The 17,005-nt window shown below is 43.0% G+C and overlaps 1 long non-coding RNA gene across 1 annotated transcript; it reads left to right on the top strand.

Annotated features, from left to right (window-relative positions):
- The first annotated feature begins 477 nt into the window (after positions 1-477).
- LOC114594318 (uncharacterized) lies at positions 478-4,636 on the top strand. Its single transcript, XR_003705955.2, has 2 exons — positions 478-757; positions 1,222-4,636. It is a non-coding gene; the product is annotated as an uncharacterized LOC114594318 (long non-coding RNA).
- The last annotated feature ends 12,369 nt before the right edge of the window (positions 4,637-17,005 follow it).

The following is a 17,005-nucleotide window of genomic DNA, read 5'->3' as shown; positions in this document are numbered from 1 at the left end:
ATCTATGTATTATTTTAATCACCAGTACATTTGTTAGCATTATTCAAACACAAAACAAGCTTTAAATGCTTTTAATTGATTATGTTTCCCAAAGCGACATTCTGTGGTTCCTGGAAAAAAAAAAAGCATTATTCTTGATGCCTCGGTGGGCCTTCAGAAGTGCAGAGCTTTTCAAGAGAGTGAAGGATTACACATTTGTGTTTCAAAAGATGCCATCCCTCTGCCCCCCTCCCTTTTGCCTGCCAAAAAATAAAAATAAAAATAAAAAAAATCCCTGCTGCCAGTTCCATTCCTCATGCTCTTCACTTTGCTCAGCTCCAGTTCCAACTCACTGTGCCAAACTCTCTCCTTTTCTTTCAGGCTTTCTTTTTCTTCGGCTTTTCCCTTTAAAAAAGAAGTAAAAACAAGTGTGTGTTGCCATGGCAATAATGTGAAAATGAGCCATTGGTGTTGATTTGAGTCTGTCCAAACTTTTTTTTTTTAAAGGCCTTTAAAGAACAGGAAGGAGCACAGAGAGGGAGATAGGAGAGAGAGGGAGAGGGAGAGAGAGAGATGAAAAGTGGGGCAAAATCGCTGGAAATGCATTTGGGCTGACATAATTCCTCTTTCCCACAGTGGTCATTCACTTGGGAGGCTCCAATGTCCATTCACTGTCTTAAAGCTAGCTTTTCAGAGCCTGGGGAGGCCATCTTTCGCTGCCTGAATGCCTTTTTTGTTGCTAAACAGTGAACTGTTTCTGAAGCCCAGCATAAAGGAGGTGAGTAATTCATTGCAGTTGCCAGGAAGTCTGAGCCACTTGTGAGCTAACAATAGTAAACTTTATCTCCCACCCTGAGCCGAAGGTTCCAGCTGAAGATCCAGAATTCTAATAAGGGCCTTTTACTCTCTCATGCCTCCGAGGTTATGGTAATAATTTAGACATCTTTTTTCATTAGGACGCAGCCATAGCTACAACCACGGCAGTCGAGGCAAGCAACTGCGTGGAATGAAGCTGGGGAGAGGTGGGATTGAAAGGGAAACACAGAAAAATAACTTTAAACCAATTCATAAACTAAGAACGTATACACTGACCACTAATAATGAAACATATGTTTTCCATATTTGTTATGCTATTTTTGTGATATACAAATGACGTGAGAAAACTTGGTATACTTCTTTGTATAACAATATTCTTGTTTAAAAAACCCAATTTTTAAAAATTGCCTGTTTCATATGAAATAGAAAACCTGTGTTGAAAGGAATGCGTTAAAAGCCTCTGAGACAATGGAGATCTACCCCACCCACAGTGTTTGAAAAAAGAGCAACTCATGTGAAGCTTGCCTTCCTTCCCACCTCCCCTGGCTTTGAACAGGAAGGACAACTTGGTGCTAAAGAACACAGAGTGACTCATGAGCAACAGCAATGAATCTGTTTGGGCTTCCCTTTGAAACCGAATTTGGGTGTCAACAGCAGAAGGGCTGAGAAGACTTCTGCACGATGACAGCCGCTCTGAATGTATGTAGGAATGACACACAGGCATGTGATTCATGCATCAGGACACCAAATGCAGAAAGCGATGAGTGCTTTGAAAGAAGACACAGAACAGAACACCATTTTTTCCTAGCTTATTAGGAGTTTGCCCAGGAATGAAGAGCGCTAGACTCATGGCAGGGACAGAGCCACAGGAGCTACTTTGTGGGCTCATGTGTGGCATGTTGAAAACAACCACCTATTTATCCTTTTTGAAATTCGCCAGCCAGCAAGATGTGTGGGTGGGTGTGCGTGTGGGTGTTTCAGTGTGTCTGCTGAAATTTTCTTTCTGGGTTGGAAAGGCAGACCTATTCAGAGAGCTCTTCCATGCCTTTGGCTAGGGCTCCATCCATCCCCATGGTGCCTTGAGAGAAAGCTTCAAAAATGCCTGGATGGATACAAAGCCGGGCAGCTCTGCAACATCCACTTAGCGTGCTATAAACTAAAGGGGGAGGGAAGGGAAAAAATGGATTCAAATGTGAATACAAGTAACAAATGAGTTTTGATCTGAAAACTGAGACAAAGACATTTGTGCTCTGTTGGCATTCCTTGTACAAGGCAACAGTGTGCCCTTGAGCTACGGAGGATTTTTGCTGCTGCCGGTGATGTGAATCAGATCACTGTGTGGCCTGTCCATTTGTATGTATGTTCAAGCACTGGAGGGTGTCAGGGAGAAGAGGCACCTCACTTCCTGGAAAAGGACCCCCTCTGCCCGCTCTAGTAGGGAACAAGCGAGGTCACACTATCCCTAGATGTCATAAAATGTTGTTTGCTAACTGCTAGAAATTTGGTCAACTTGCCCCCACAGCACTTCCTCCCTCACATACATAATTTCCCTCATTCTACTCTAGAGGACAAGTCAGCATGGTCTATTAACCTCTCTTTGAGTGGGCTGTCCATGTGGTTTAATGTCAAAATCCTGTAGGATGCTTTTATAGGAATGCTGTTCTCCTATCCAACATTCTCCCCTGGTTTGGGGGTTCCATTAGTGCAAATCTATATGAAAAAGTACAGTGGTACCTCAGGTTACATATGCTTCAGGTTACATACGCTTCAGGTTACAGACTCCACTAACCCAGAAATATTACCTCGGGTTAAGAACTTTGCTCCAGGATGAGAACAGAAATCGTGCTCCGGCGGTGCGGCAGCAGCAGGAGGCCCCATTAGCTAAAGTGGTGCTTCAGGTTAAGAACAGTTTCAGGTTAAGAACGGACCTCCGGAACGAATTAAGTTCTTAACCTGAGGTACCACTGTAAGCCCTATTGAGTTCAATGGGACTTTCTTCACGAAAACTGTGCATCTCATTGCAGCTCAGATTTTCTAGTCTTGTTTGTGGAGTGCACCTATAAATTTACCAATCCGCTATGCTTCCATTTTTTACCCCCCCCCCCCCGACTATGCAGACATCATTGTGCATAAACATTTTGTCATTGTTTTTGGTTTTTCCCATTCATTGGTCCCTACTCACCATTGCATCAAGATGCCTTTGTGCAAAATATTGCATGTATGTACAGATTCATGTGCACATTGGCAACCTAGATGGACAGTTGAGGCAAACTGCACATGCTTGTACTACTCCCAGAATTTTTAAAATAATTTTAGAGGAGATGGTTCTGTCAGGCAAGCAGAAATACTTCTGCTGATGGAGCCATTGCCTTAGTGCTGTGTTGAATATAACACCATAACTTTACATAAGGCAACAAAGCAGGAAGCAGATCTTAGGGTCATGATGGACAGCGTAAGGGAAACTCAGGTATGCAGCCCCCTTGGGTGGTGGGAATCCACACTATGGATCATTACAAAAGGAACTGGAAATAAAACTACTAGTATCATGATGCTCATAAATAAAATTAAGCTTGGGTTTGCAAAACCCTGTGAATGGATCTGTCTGAAATTTGGCAGGCTTCACCCACTCTGGAGGGCTCCTTTGCCTGCAAATTTCATCCAGTTATGTGAAAAGCAGAAATATTTTTAGATTTCCCATTATAGACCAAAAAATAGAGAGCTTTGGATTAACATATCAGAGTTGGACCAAACTGAAATGACACAGACAGGATCCAAAAATGTTTGGGCTGCTTCCAAATGCTACAGATGCAAGGCAAATCAGGTGGTTGCTGTGCCCCCCTCCATAGAATGTACTACAGAAGACAGGCCAAAGTCTGGGGTCTGCGGGAGACTCTTTCCATGATGTAGTATTTGTTTATTAATCGTGAAACAACTCCAAAGCCTTTCTGTCTATTCCATGAGAACTAAATGGAAATATTGATTGGATCAGTATGGTCAATACTGGTATTCAGAGTATTATCCTTGTAGGTTTCCCATAGGCATCTGGTTGGCTACTGTGAGAACAGAATGCTGGTCTAGATATGCCATTGGCCTGATCCAGGAGACTCTTCTTGCATTCTTAGCTAGCTGGGCATTCAAGGTTTGTACTGGTGCTGCACTTGATCTGGAGTAGGAGGCCTGAAGCTGAATGCGTCAAACATTTAGCTGAATACAAGGAATTGTTTCCAGCCAATCATTCCCAGTGAGAGTAGCGATCATATATGCTGATAGTCAATGCAAAGTAACACCTTCCAAAATCAGGAGGTGATTCTATGATTCTCAATATGCTATAATTGTTGAAAGGTGTTTTTAACATACACAGAAAGATACCTGTACATATGCATAGTGTGTATCTATATGGAAGTATGTGATAAATATATATGTATATACAGTGGTACCTCGGTTTTTGAACATCTCCGTTGAAAAACATTTCGGTTTTCGAATGCCGTAAACCCGGAAGTAAATATTTCAGTTTTCAAACATGCCTCAGAAGTTGAACATGCCACACGGCTTCCGCTGAGTGCAAGATCCTCAGGCCTAGCTGTCGGCTATTGAGTTTTTGGTTTTTGAACGTTTCAGAACTCGAATGGTCTTCCGGAACGGATTACGTTAAAAAACTGAGGTACCATTGTAGTTTTTTTGAGCAAGAACTTGGAGCAACTGCCTTCTCTTCCCTTTAATAAAATTTAATAATCATATTTTTTTGTGTGTCTGTGGCAGCTGAAATGGATATACACCCAATGCCTGAGCCCAAAATCCACCTATACCTGCAATCAATAAAGTTGTGACCATTTCTAATCCAGATCATTGTCTGCTTGAGTTTATTTATCACATCTTACATTTATCCGCTGCCCGGGGCGGGGGCAGCACTGTGACTGGGCCTGCAACAAACAAACGAACTTCATGGTGAGTTCCCCCCCTCCCCCCCGAAAAAAGCATTATAATATATAGGGCTCTGCTGAAAATCCAAAATGCTGGAATCTTCCAATTAATAATGTAGATCAGTGCAGATTTTCAAACCATCAGTTTAATTATTTGATATATGCATTTTCAATATAGGTATGCATACCAAAGACCAAAAATGCCCATAAGAAGCAGCCCATAATGAAGCTTAATGATGACGAGGGAACATATGCTGTGTTGGGGGTTGAGCTCAGTTTGAGGATGCTGGCCTTTTAAGATCTTTAAAACAGTGGATGATTGATTTGGTCTAAATAAAAAAAATATCCAGAAGTAAATGAGTAATGTTCTACCTCCGGCTACAGCAAAGAAAATTCGGAACTGTACTAAAGTCAATAGCTAGAACCTTCCCTTTCAATTTTGCCTGCTGGCAGGGGGTGATTCAAAGCTCACACCAATTTGAGGCTAGTGTAAATCTTTCTGAGTCACACTTTGCAAGCAGGATGCTGAAAAGAGTGAAATGATTCTTTCAGCTGAATATCCAAGCAAACGTGCTAGCGGGTGAAAGGAATAAAAAAGAGAGATTTGTGATTTCTTAGAAGCACACTGGAAATACTGTCAGAAATCTGAAGACTAGAGTGATGAGGAGGAATTGGCTGAGGTGGGCACTAAACAATTAGAAAGAGAAGACCAAGGAGAGACCTCCTCTCGTCCTATGATTTGGGAATAGGTATGGTTGCAAAGCACAACAGGCTGTGTGTGTGTGTGTGTGTGTGTGTGTGTGTGAAGAGAGAGTCTATCAATGTAACATAAACAGAAATCTTCATCTCAGCATTGGGAGATGTTACTCAGGATCAAGCTATTTGTCCCTTATTTTGCAATACAGTGTGTGTATGTATTTTGTGTGAGTGTTCTGTCTATCCTGGATATGTTCCCTTGCTGTCTGTGGCAGTAGTCTAATTTTAACTCACTCTGTGTGCTTGTGTGTGTGTGTGTCTTTATCCTTTTCGAAGCAGGAAATATTAAATTCTAAATCTGATTGGTCTCACTGTTGCTTACCCCAGGGCAGCTTTTTTAGGCTTATGAAAACTGGCGTCAGTTGACATTGTCATCCCTGTCATCAAGTGAGTGAGAGCAAAATCCTCGCCATTTCCATTCTAACGAGACAATAAGGCAGAGGAACTGATAAATGCTGAGGTAGGGCAGATTTCTGTAGGGAGGTTTTAGAGAATAAAGCTCTTCGCTCCCCACCTCCCCCCGCCGGCTTCATGCTCGGCTGTGTTGCTGCTGATGCTACTGACTCTGTCAGGGTATTTTTGTTTTCATTAACAGATCCCTTCAAAAGAAATGGGTGGGAAATTGTGGAAGCCCTGTGGCCAATGAAGATAATTGAGGAGCTGAGGATTATGTATATCCTCCTGTTTGCCACACTGCTTTCTTTTATTTTCAGTTGTCATTTTGGGGGTAAAGCTGTCATTCGGCTGAGTCCTCCAGAAATGTATGTTTGCGCCAGCCATCTTCTAGATACAATACAGAAACCTTTGCCAGCCTAGGGCGCTTCAGCTGTTTTGTATGACCACTCCCATCAGCTCCAGCCAACATGATGAAGTTGTCGTCTAAAACACCTGGAGGGCACTAGGTTGGCAAGACTTCTCTTACTGGAAAATGATCATCAAAGTGAACTGAGTAAAAATGGCTTCTTGAAATTCTTCACCATATTTGCAGATGATGGAATCGTGATAGATTTCCCCTGAATTTTCTCATTGGTTGCTTTTTTTGGGGGGGGGGGTAGACCCTTGGACAGTTTTGGAGAAAAGTCTCAGAATATTGTTGTTGTTGTTAGAATTTATATAACCCCCCTATACCCAGGGGTCTCATGGCAGTTCACAAAATAAAATCAAGATATAAAAAACCACAAAATACCAAATTAAAATAAAAACAACAACCCAATAGCTCCCTCACACACACACAAAAACACATTTTAAAAGGGCATAGGATGTAAATCAGATCAACCAAAGGCCTGGTTAAAAAGGAACGTGTTTGTCTGGCACCTAAAGGTGTATAATGAAGGCGCCAAGTGAACTTCCCTGGGGAGAGCTTTCCATGGATAGGGAGCTACTGCAGAGAAGGCCTGTTCTCGTGTTGCCACCCTCCGAACCTCTTGAGGGCCTCTTCCATTTTATTTTATTTTTTACATTTAGTTTGTAAATGAACACAAATTAGAACCTAACAACCAGAGGACAGAAAATGTGTGGTGTGTACACAGCACCAGCAACTTCTTGTTACACAAATGTTGCTCAGCAGCAAGAACAGGATGGAGGGAACAAGGGGGGAAATGTAAGGAATAGCGGTCAAAATCTTGACTTCCTTCAACACTACTAAAATATATTGGATTGAATCCACAAGTGCACCAGAAATTCTCTACTCTGCTTTCAGGCAGTGGAATAGGGAACAAAACAGGAGCGTGTCAGCATCATGCAGGTTACATCTAATAATCTCTGGTAGATGAAATTCACCAGCAGTATGTGGAACCCCACCCAGGAGAATTCTCCAAATATAAAAGGTAAAGGTAAAGGTACCCCTGCCCGTACAGGCCAGTCTTGACAGACTCTAGGGTTGTGCGCCCATCTCACTCAAGAGGCCGGGGGCCAGCGCTGTCCAGAGACACTTCCGGGTCACGTGGCCAGCGTGACAAGCTGCATCTGGCGAGCCAGAGCCGCACACGGAAACGCCGTTTACCTTCCCGCTAGTAAGCGGTCCCTATTTATCTACTTGCACCCGGGGGTGCTTTCGAACTGCTAGGTTGGCAGGCGCTGGGACCGAACAATAGGAGCGCACCCCGCCGCGGGGATTCGAACCGCCGACCTTTTGATCGGCAAGCCCTAGGCGCTGAGGCTTTTACCCACAGCGCCACCCGCGTCCCATTATTTTCCCATGCAATAAAATAAATTGCACACCAATTTTGTGCGTATGTGCATTTTTCTGTGGAAGGTGTCCATGGCTTTCACCGGATGCTCAAAGGGGATCATGACCCACCAAAAGTTTAAGAACCACTGGTTTATGGTATTCTGAATGGGGGGGGGGATTAGGCACTGGAGAAACATAAAAGCAACGGATGAGTTCTTATAGATTTAATCTGTTTTGAAATTAGCTTGCTCTTTACTTTCAAGGAGACTAGCCACTCTTTCCCCACATCTGAGTATTTTAGAGAAAACGGCATCAAAAGGTCAGAGTAGCCAGATCATAGGAAGGATCATAGGAAGGATGTGTTAGATATGGGATTTAAACACTATTATTTTTTAGTTATGTCTTTCATGCCATATACCTTCTGAAGGAGAAGAAATTGTGATAAGACCAAAAAGAAAAAAAGAAAGAAAGAAACACAACCCCCACAAGAAGAGGCAGGAGAAAGATGGCTGTGAGAGAGCCAGCTCTCTAGTAAAAATTAGCATATTTAAGTGTGCACAGCACACCACTTTGGTTCTGTAAACAAAACCCTATAAAACCTAGCCCATACTAGAATTAGCGGATGTATCTTTATTCTACAATCTTGTCATTTTAGGCCCCACGAGTAGTATGCATTTAAAGCATTATCATGCCACTTTAAACAGTCATGGCTTCCCCCAAAGAACCACGGAGACTGTAGTTAAGGGTGCTGGGAGCTGATAGAAGACTTCTGTTCCTTTCACACAGCTACAATTCCTAAGGAACTCTGAAACTATAATCTAGGAGGGAAATAGGGGTCTCCTAACAACACTTTTAAAACTACAATTCCCAGGGTTTTTGGGGGGAAGCCCTGACTGTTAAAAGTAATCTGATACTGCTGTAAATGCATAGTACAGATTGTGCTCTCTCTGTGTGTGTGCATGTGTGTACATACATATGTTTAAGGGGAAATGGCCAATTATTAACCACCACTTTCAGGTTTTTAGACTTAACATTTTTAGGTTGTTTGCCCTGCACTATTTCCGATCCCAGGGTTGGGTAACCTGGTATCCTTCTGGATATTGTTGGATGCTTAACTCTCTCCAGCTCCTGCCAAGATGGTCAGCGTTGGGGGTTGCGGCCAATATGTGGAGGGCATCAGGTTGGGGAAGACTGGCAGAAGCCCTGTTCCGTGGCCAATAAGCACGGGGCACCTTTGCCTGGCGGCGCTGTGGCCCCTAGATTGCAGCAAAAAACTGGGCAAGTGTTTGCCCGGTATCTTCTCCGTGTGATGGGCTCATGGGAAAAAGCTATCCCATGAGCCCTTGCTGCAGAGGGGAGGGGAAGCCCATATAATGCTGCTTCTTCTGGAGCTCACAGCCATTTTGCTTTGAGAGCTTCCTGCCCACACACCCTTGTGTTCACTGAGCAATTTTTGGGTGCTGGTGGACAGGGCCGGAAATGAACCTGCCCCCTCAACCTGATTGGCACTTGGTTGGTTTTTTTGTTGCCTTTCCCTCAGTGAAATTATGACTTCCATTTTTTGGCAGAAGAACATTGTTTGTATGAGGGCGGAAATGACATGGGTCAGGATCAACATAGTATAGGGGGCCCCCATAAGTGGCCTGAGGGGAGGATGGGCCATGGCAAATCCAAGTGTGAGTTTGGTATTTGCCTGCTTGGAATCTGCACCCTGGTCCCCCAGTGAGAACTTGCTTGCTTGGCTTGCACCATGGCCAGGTTCAACACTAGCCAACTCCCATTTTACAGGTTTGGAGTGATCCAAACCCAGCAAATCCATTCCATCAACATGAGGCCTGTGGAATGATGAACTGATCATAGGACCCAATGGCATGCCAACCCTTTGCCCTGCCTGCTGCTGTCAATAAATATTTGGCCTGATTTTATCCCATCACCATTGTACAGTCTGGTTATTTTGCTGCTCTCATGGGTCACATAATGCATCTGCCTGGGCAAATAATCAAGCCATAGTGGTGATGCATTCATTTTGCTTCATGAAGAATTAAGTGTGCTTCATTTCTCTGGCAAGTGGAATTTTGACCTCTTGGCATCTTTAGTAGCTTCTCTTTACCTAGGGCCTTTGCAATGGACTTAAAGACAACTGTTCACATTTCTGTCAAGAGGCCAGAGGTTCATTGACAAGCTTATCAATTGACAAGCAAAATGACACTGGTGGGGCGGAATTAATACACCCTTCCTCTGCATTTCCCAGCACTGAATATTCCTGTGGTTCTGTCTTAGCTGTTGACATTCATATCCTTACTTGTTTGTTTGTTTAAGTACAGATTCCAACTGTGTGACTACAGTGGGACAATTTCCAGAGGGGAAGCCATGTTAGTCCCTCACAGCAAAGAGTCTTGTGGCACCTTAGGGACAAACACATTTATTACAGCATAAGCTTTTGTGGACTGTAGCTTACTTCCTCAGATGGTGGGACTGCCCCTGTATATTTCTGTTGTTGCTGATGGTCTTTCTCCCATAAGCGTCCATGAGAGATATTGATTTTTCTTCTTGTTGTGAATTTTACTTCCACATGAATGTTCTCTGGTTGTTCTTTTACATGGGAATTCATTGTCCACAGGACTGGAACAACAAAAATCAGGAAGCAGCATTCACTGTGAACCTTATCAAAGGGAATTAGCTATGGTGAGTGAACAATAACTTCAAATGGCAGGCCTACGAAAAGAACAGAGACTGATAAAGGCAAACCAGTAATTACAATATTAGCACTCCACATGCTGAATTCTAATACTGCTTTAAAAGTATAATAAAGCTTCCCCTTCCAAAAGTGTCTTGCAGAAAAAAGATGGGTGTGTGTGTGTTCATGAGGGAAATCTTCTGGAAAGCTCTGTACTCTATAGAGAAGAAAGTAGGTATAGGATCAAAGCCTGAAAGATGCAGCAAGGGAGATGTGTGTGCTTCACTTTAGGCTAGGGCAATATATCATCCAAAACTGGTTCGAAGTCCATATTGCGATATTGGTTTATAGCTTTTGACCTGGCAATATATCACGAATCATGATGTGTGTTAGGACTGGGTGATATATCGTCCCAAACTGGTTTCAAGTCCATATCATGATATTAGTTTCATAATTTTTGACCTGGCAATATATTGGTAATCATGGTGTGTGTGTGTGTGTGTGTGTGTGTGTGTGTGTGTGTGTGCTGTGCAAAAATCACAATGTAGGAAAAACTGTGAAGCCAGCCAATGCCTCTACATAGCTCCATCCTTATTTCAGACATTGTGATATATCAGTATATTGTGATGTTAGCTGGAAATATATCACAAAGTTGAAAACCAGCTCCATCCTTATTCAGACATTGTTTGTAAAACCAACTATGAACACTGAAATGGCTGTGCACAGCAATGTGCAGTCCATTAGGCATTAATGGCCCATCTTTAATCTCTATCTTTAATTAAAATAATTAAAGAGATGTAAAATTATTGTTGTGGGTAAGGCCCTTGGGCTTCAGCTTTAGGTATACTTCCTTTGTACTCCCATTGATTTGTGGGACTTACTTCTGGTTAAACCTGCATGAGTCTGCATGGCAGATGATATACATTTCGTCTGGCCTCACTGATTTGATGAATAGTCAGACAGACCATAATTTGCCAGATTACAACATGGCAATGTTATACCAAGGTCCCACGCATCCCTCCTCTGTCTTTATTTCTATAGACTCCCGATGAATCATATCCAGCATTGCAATCCAAAGCAACCTTACCAGCGACTAAGCCTCACTGAACTCAATGGGACTTATTTCTGAATACATGCAATGCTTTCTTAATCTAATGCAGTGGAAGCAGTATAGTTAGTATTGCCCTTATGCTAAAATGGTTCCTGGCAAATTAATTTTATCTGCCTTTGGGGGCAATAGTCCTCTGCTGTTGTTGTTTTTCTAAAAGGAATTACTAGCCACTTATTAAAAACTACAAAAATCAAAATATTGACTGTTCATTCTGTATACAAAAAAATATCAAAACCAAATGGAAAAGATCAATAAGTCTTAAGTGGATTTATAAAATTTACAATACTTGTCAATACATATACAATAAATCATTCAAATGACAGAGCTACAAAATCATCAGAATTTTCATGATGCCGTCAGTATAAGGAGCCGTTTCTCTTATTCTTTCCTAATGCACAGAAATGGCAGGATGTGTGTTGGGGGGCAGGAGACACAAAACCTCTGCAGGAGTTTCTCCAGTGACACTCAGGACCCACTATGGACCATATTCTTCCAGCTACTCCCTGCCCCTCGATTCACTCGCAGTCATTTCTTATACTTAGTCTAGTCTAGCACCTACATGGCTCCAGTGCTGCTGAGTGTCCTTGCATGTTAGCATAGGTCGCTTATTTATTTAAGATAGTCATATCTTGCCCTTAAACACAGAGTTCTTTTCAGGGTATAATAAATAACACATGATTTGCCCAGTGCTAGGTATATGCAGGGACTACAATGCAGGGGTGCTGCTTCCTGTTTCAGAGTAGGGTTCAAAAGAATCGGGTGGCATTTGTACTTTCCATAGCAACTGCACATCATTCCCCATAATTAAATAACCAGCTCCTTACATTTAATAAATCGAGCTTTCATTCAAATCATCCGCATAAAGGAAGAAAATGCACAGTTCCTGTCTAGTTGCTTCTTCTTCTCCCAAGAGAGAAAAATAAAATAAAAGCTGGGTTGTTACACAGAACTATTTTGAAATACTGTGTCAAATGGCAAGAAATTAACTTTTCCAAAAATTACATATTTTTCCCCTAGCAGCTTGAAGGGAGAAGACTAACATATTTAATTTTGCACAGTGTTCGTCTGGGAGGAAATGGACTCCAGCCTTGTTCTTTAATATTTAATAAAAACTTTATTAATTTTTTTAAATAAAAGATTTCATTTCTGATTTAGCCCTACCTCTAAGGATAGCAGTAACATTTTTCTTACATGCTGTCAGGTCTGCATTTATTTGCACTTGGGGCTTTGCTTAATTATTATTATTATTTGTTCTGCTTTCCTTCAGCATTTAAACGCTTGAACTAAAAGGAAGAGGCCCCTTTTGTGCTACATTTCATCACAGGCCTGCTTTGACTGTTTCTCATTGCGAATAAGCTATGGCCACAATTCAAATATATGGCCACTGGAATCCAATCAATGGGCTTAGCTTTGTGTAATTCTGTGCTGGATTGAGGCCAGCGAGCAGGATCCAAAGGGCTAGGCATGCATAACTTCTTGTATATGCCCAGTGGGATCCTTTTCTTAAAAAGGAGAGACCCATAATATTATAAACCATATCACAGATTGCTTTGGAAAGTCGCCGCGGTTTCAAAAGTGATGTACTATGTGGCCTGCAGTTCCAAATCCCTCTTGGATGCATGGAAATGTTATACCGTCCTTTGTATAAAGACAGCTAAGCCTCACTGATTCACTCACTGTGTGAGAGGAGTGTCAATAGCTTTAAGTTACTACCACAACACACAGAAAGCTAAAATCTGATATATGTGTGGTGTTAAGACAATCTGGTTACTAGAAAAATCTAAAAATGGGACGTTCTTTTTCTTCCTGAACAGCAGCCAATATGTATACTGTGGTATACATGCATACATGTACTTTACCAAATATATATTCTGCCTTCCCACTAACACATAACAGAACCCATAATGCCAGGGGTGGGGCCAGCAACGCAACCCCACACCTCCTTCTCCATTCATGCATGTTTAGGGGTACTCTCCTTTTGACTCAAGAAAATCAGTTATAGTTCAGATCAGCAAAAATAAATACAGTAAATACAATGAAACTGACCAATCACCGTGCTAGAGACCAACACCTACTTTACACATTAAATGCTCACTTCCATCTGAGACTCAGGAAACACTATGACAGGAAATGAGGCCGCCATCGGGGGTAGCAGCTAAACTGACAATTCACTATGCTATTCAATGGAACTGATTTAATTTTTTTTTAGTTTCTACTCCTGTTAGATTCACAAAATGTTTAGGGGTATGCATACCCGTGCGTCTCTCCAGAAAAAACAACACTGCTTCTGGATAGCAGTTTCTGGAAACTGCAGGAGGGGAAAGGGCTCTTGGGTTTGGATTCTGCTTTCAGGTTTCCCCTCAGGCAACTGGTTGGCCATTGTGAGAACAGGATGCTGGTCCAGATGGGCTATTGGCTTGTTCCAGCAGGCTCTCATGTTCTTAAACTGGATTATAAAGGAAGGGATGTCACTACTTTAAATTAAAACACAAATATTTGTATTTATGGAGCCTTTTCGGTATATAGGATGGAGCTTACATGTTCTTGCTGAGTAAATAGAAATAGGAAGGTCTAAACCTTCGTCTCGTGACACATCCTAGCATTAGATTCACATGTGGAAGAGGAGCAGACTTATGTTAGCTGACTCTAGCCCCAAAATCTATGCATTCAACAGTGTCAGGGACTGGGCAGAAGAGGAATGGTGGAGACTGCCTCCCCAGGTTGACCCTTCCAGGGAGGAGGAAGAGGTAGACAGGAGGTCACAGCTCAGAGGGGGAAAGATGGGAAATAATGGGAGAGTAGGAGGAGGAAGCACCAGAGGGGCAACAGCTGATGGACACAGTGTCTTTAGAAAGCATTCCAGGCCCCTCCTCTCCCAGAACCCGGTGAGCCATGAAAGTAGGAGAGCAAAGAGCTCAAAGAAAGAGGGCACTTATCAGCACCCCTAGGAGAGACAATGAAAGTGACGAATGAGGAAGTGGGAGAGACGGGGCGGGGTGGAGATTCACTTGGGACAACGCCATTATCCAAGAGGCTGGGTTCTATGGTCTCTCTCTGTAAATACTGAATAAAAAGTGGATGGTAAGAAACATTTCCTTGGCTTTATACGTTCCTCGGCAACCAGCCAGGAGTCGCTGGCAGCAGCCTGACAAACAGTGGCAGATTTAGGGGAGCACGACTAGTTCAGTCGCACTGGACACAGAGCCTCGGGGGCTCCACAGGGTGTGCCACAGCTGTGAGGTAGAATGGAAGGTAATAGGTAGGGGGTGCCAAATTTGGCATCACACAGGGCACCACTGATATTTGAGACTCCAAAGTCCTCCACTGCATTCAGCATGAGTTGAAAAGTGCTTTATGTTGGGATAGTGAGTTGGGATAGTAGGTGTGATCCTGCTTCATGATCAACACATTATCTGTATGCTATGGATGGATCATGAGAAGAGACTCTAGCCATCTGTTCTGAGTATTAGCATTAGGAAATCAATTACGAAGTTCCTAGATTGGGGAAAATGCTTGTGAAGCGCCAGCACACTAAAAAGACTGACTTCCCACTACATTAAATATAATTAGTGCCCACAGAAGCTGTGAGGGGTATGAAAGCCACATGGCCCTTCCTCAAAGGATGCTACATTTGAATGTTCTGGAAAGGAGAGGGGGCTTAATGTGGACCTGCGTGTACTTAGCATTGTATTCAGGTGAAATAGGTTTGGGAGACCACATCTAAGCTCTCCTTGAGGACTATTTCCAGCACCCTCAAAATAGCATGGTTATTTTCCAGGTCTAGCCCAAAGACTGCACAACAATTTCACTCCCTTGCAAAGTAATTGCATGGATGTTAATTGAGCTTGCGCTGATGAGGTGCAGAAGTCAGATTATTGCCACAGGGCCCATTTAGGGGTGTAGAGAATAAACAGACTCAACTACGCAGGGAATGTAGCAGTAGGATGGTGGTGCTCTTTGCAAGAGCATCACTGTACTCTCCAGTTTTACAGCTGAGAGCAGGGGGAATGGCATCTTGGCAACTCCTAGTACAGTGTAAAATCGACTGCCAGGTCCCATATGCTGCAGATGGCTGTGCCATGCACTTATTTCACATCCCATATATCAGGGAAAGAGGAACTGTGAAGAACTCCCATGCAGAAAATGGAGAAGGCTTAATTTGCGGTTGGGCAAGACACAGATTTTGACTAAATAGTAGGGGAAAACTTCCTAATAATGGGAAGGGGTGTTAGACAGCACAACAGACTGCCTTGGGAAGGGTGGAGGGAGCTTTCCTTCACTGGAGGTCTTTAAGTAAGGGCTAGATGGGATCCTGTAGCTGCTGTTTACACTACATAGACAGGGTATAAATAATACATTATTATTATTATTATTATTATTACTTAAATTCTGCACTGATCAGGGGGTTAGACTAGATGACCTATGATGTCCCTTCTGACTAGAATCATAGAATCATAGAATCATAGAATCATAGAGTTGGAATAGACCACAAGGGCCATTGAGTCCAACCCCCTGCCAAGCAGGAAACACCATCAGAGCACTCCTGACATATGGTTGTCAGGCCTCTGCTTAAAGACCTCCAAAGAAGGAGACTCCACCACACTCCTTGGCAGCAAATTCCACTGTCGAACAGCTCTTACTGTCAGGAAGTTCTTCCTAATGTTTAGGTGGAATCTTCTTTCTTGTAGTTTGGATCCATTGCTCCGTGTCCACTTCTCTGGAGCAGCAGAAAACAACCTTTCTCCCTCCTCTATATGACATCCTTTTATATATTTGAACATGGCTATCATATCACCCCTTAACCTCCTCTTCTCCAGGCTAAACATGCCCAGCTCCCTTAGCCGTTCCTCATAAGGCATCGTTTCCAGACCTTTGACCATTTTGGTTGCCCTCCTCTGGACACGTTCCAGTTTGTCAGTGTCCTTCTTGAACTGTGGTGCCCAGAACTGGACACAGTACTCCAGGTGAGGTCTGACCAGAGCAGAATACAGTGGCACTATTACTTCCCTTGATCTCGATGCTATACTCCTATTGATGCAGCCCAGAATTGCATTGGCTTTTTTAGCTGCCGTGTCACACTGTTGGCTCATGTCAAGTTTGTGGTCAACCAAGACTCCTAGATCCTTTTCACATGTACTGCTCTCAAGCCAGGTGTCACCCATCTTGTATTTGTGCCTCTCATTTTTTTTGCCCAAGTGCAATACTTTACATTTCTCCCTGTTAAAGTTCATCTTGTTTGTTTTGGCCCAGTTCTCTAATCTGTCAAGGTCATTTTGAAGTGTGATCCTGTCCTCTGGGGTGTTAGCCACCCCTCCCAGTTTGGTGCAGATTTGATCAGGATGCCCTTGAGTCCATCATCCAAGTCGTTGATAAAGATGTTGAATAAGACCGGGCCCAAGACAGAACCCTGTGGCACCCCACTAGTCACTCTTCTCCAGGATGAAGAGGAACCATTGATGAGCACCCTTTGGGTTTGGTCAGTCAGCCAGTTACAAATCCACTGAGTGGTAGCATAGTCAAGACCGCATTTTACCAGCTTCTTTCCAAGAATATCATGGGGCACCTTGTCGAATGCC

The sequence above is a fragment of the Podarcis muralis genome, chromosome 3 (genome assembly GCF_964188315.1).
Source record: "Podarcis muralis chromosome 3, rPodMur119.hap1.1, whole genome shotgun sequence".
In the NCBI taxonomy this organism is placed as follows: Eukaryota; Metazoa; Chordata; class Lepidosauria; order Squamata; family Lacertidae; genus Podarcis; species Podarcis muralis.
This window is presented reverse-complemented; position numbering and strand designations above follow the sequence as displayed.